We start from the raw sequence: 2,790 nt of genomic DNA on the forward strand, positions 1-2,790 counted from the left end.
GGATGGATGGATCATGGAGGATGCCATATTAGTTAAAACTTCTGGTCGATCTGGACTGTATTAGTATGCGCAGGAAACTAGCTAGAAGTAGAAGGCCTCGGAACACGATATGCCATGCGCTGCCCAGTGCGACTTGGCCAACAGAAGGTCTGGAACAAAAAAGCATCAAGGCTTGGCGGCAAGAAAACAGTAGACTACCCGAACAGTAACCATGGTAACCATGGTAACGCAACCGTTGTCATTACATAATGGGGCTGTTAAGTGATGACGTCACAGTTCCTTCGATACGCATAGCAACGATCCCACTGGGGACAAACAAAAGTAGCGTCGTCCCCACCGACCCAGTTGTCAGTGGCAACATATAGGAATCGTGTACATTTCTTCGTTTCTTCTTTGCTGTTTTCAGTGAGTGTTTTGTTTTCTCTTTGTCCTTGATCTCGACGATGTTGTCGTGCTCATTACCTTACTGAGACGTCTCTTGTGACTGTAGCCAGTGTCATGGAGGATTTTATTGGCGTGACAAGGTAGATCGCCGAGATCGAGCGTGAAAAACGCTCTGCATTAGTAGCTCCTGTAGAATGGTTTCTGGGTTGGCGTATCCATGGTCAACAAAACCAAGGTGCAAGACAGCATGAGAGATCGTGTAAACGGTGTGAACTCCAAAAGGTAAGCTCCTGAACAAGTGGAAAGATATGGGTATTTACAAACTCTCTCTTCATCCATCGATTGGCGCTATGCATTGCATTTTGTCTTCACAGATAATCTGGCCAAATTTCAATGATTGTAACTAGAGAGTGCAATCGTGCACTGCTTGGGGCCCATCCCAATGTCATCACATGGCTGTGGTGACTAGTGTATATCTGGGAGAATTTTTCCTCGACTGATACGGAGTGCAGGTGGATCGATTATGAGAAATGCGAACATGTGAAGTAAGTAATTAGTTGTGTCGAAGAAATGTCCAATAAAATAAAATTTACTTTACACTCAAACATACACTGTAGATGTACATCAAGAGTACATAACCCCCCAGAGTGTGCAACGCCGATCCAGCTCTGCATAGGGTCTTGGTCGAGCGGAATCGGATCTTCTGATGTCATGCGTACACTCCACACCAGCGCAAGGCCGGTCTCTAGGCAGGGCACCATTGTTTTTGATCCAAGAGTACCCGCGACTCCCCGGGTTCCCCTCAGATGTGTACGGTATTATGACGCAAAGATCCGACTCCGCTCTCGACCAAGACCCTATGCAGAGCTGGATCAGGCGTTGCACACTCTGGGGGGTTATGTACTCTTGTGTACATGTAACATCATGATAATGATTCCATCTTCATTGTCCCGCAACTGGTACACCATACGCACCGAATACATGGTGTGTGTGTGCGCGCGCGCAAGCGCGCGCATGTACATGCACACACTCTCATGCGTGGCCGAGTCAGCCAGATGAACAGACCATGCATTTACACGAGGTGTCCGTAATGTCATTGGAACGCTGTACTTTATGACTTTATTCCAAAAGAGTATGTCTTGCCCCTGACGAATGGAGTTGTGTCTGTGCTCAGCGGGTATCGGACTACGACGCCACGCTGCAGTCATCGCTGCAATTAAAAGAGCACTGCATGGATTATTTTGACTAACTTCCTTTGCGTTTACTTGGTTGAGCCCGTGGTTTCATTTCTGTGTTCTGTCATGATTGGCCTCTGGAAATAATCAGAGTGGATGTCATTTTGCCATATATGTGTGCCTTGTGCGACAGGTTCAAGGCTAGATGCACTTCACATTCGGCGTGCGATCTCAGCGTCTGGGACCTGATGAAGACTTGGTTGGATGATTATTCAAGCCTGATACTACTCGACACACCAATGTTCATGTCAATGTAATTTTTTCAGAGCTGCACTATTTACGTGTTGACGCTTACTTCGGTGTTAGCGTGTTTCCCCCGGATTGTTTCTATCATCATGATCGTGTGTTCTTGGGCTGAGCGAGCACATGCACAAGTGTGCAGCTATATCCCTGTGTATCTTTGGTTACACTTTGTTCTGCAATGCATATACCTTGTAACATTATGTGCTTGCACTGCTTTGTCTGGCCTGCGTATTTCAGGACTATTCAGTGCATTAGACCCAGGTTTGTTTGGTTGCCGGATGACCTCTTGTTGCGTCGCTCTGTATTTGTATTCATCAATTTTTGGGCTTGAGAATTGAGCTGTTGTGTGGTTCCCAATATGAAAACATCATGCTGGTGCTCTGTGTTTCGATTATCGACTGTCGGAGCAGTCCTGCATTTATTAGCAGAACGGTCAATACTGTAGTCTTTTCACGTGTTTGTCTTTTTTGTGTTTTCGCCGGGGGTATTAGCGGTAACGTTGCACACAGAACGGCAGTGTTGCATCACTGGACGACCCTGCCTCTGCATCTGACTTAATTTCCCCAGGATCTGGTGCAGTTACACCAGACAGCCACTTCCTGTAAACACGCAAACAGCAAAAGAAGAGATCCCGCAAATCAGGAAAAAACATTATGGAAAATATAGAGTACTTCTTTTTGAAGTAGATCATACAACATTCAATAATCTGGAGTAATTACAGTGAGACAAACACTTCAAACAGTGCTCTCTCTCTCTCTCTGTCTCCATCCTTCCAAAAATACCCTATGACAATTCCCTAGAATTATTTTATTTTATATTCTTAGGACATCATTCTGAACATAATAAATTCTTCCATGGGTCTTCAATCACCACAGTAGGAATGGACGAGCGGGTTCTGGGCCAGGGGGCGCCCGGGTCCCAAAAAATG

The 2,790-nt window shown here is 45.8% G+C and overlaps 1 long non-coding RNA gene across 2 annotated transcripts; it reads left to right on the top strand.

The window, feature by feature from the left end:
• Nucleotides 1-257: 257 nt before the first annotated feature.
• Nucleotides 258-2,238, top strand: LOC135807162 (uncharacterized). Of its 2 annotated transcripts, XR_010551490.1 has the most exons (3): nucleotides 266-666; nucleotides 759-929; nucleotides 1,753-2,238. It is a non-coding gene; the product is annotated as an uncharacterized LOC135807162 (long non-coding RNA). The 2 variants fall into 2 exon arrangements; XR_010551489.1 differs by having other exon boundaries at nucleotides 258-929.
• The last annotated feature ends 552 nt before the right edge of the window (nucleotides 2,239-2,790 follow it).

Source organism: Sycon ciliatum, chromosome 1, assembly GCF_964019385.1.
Source record: "Sycon ciliatum chromosome 1, ocSycCili1.1, whole genome shotgun sequence".
NCBI classification, from domain to species: Eukaryota; Metazoa; Porifera; class Calcarea; order Leucosolenida; family Sycettidae; genus Sycon; species Sycon ciliatum.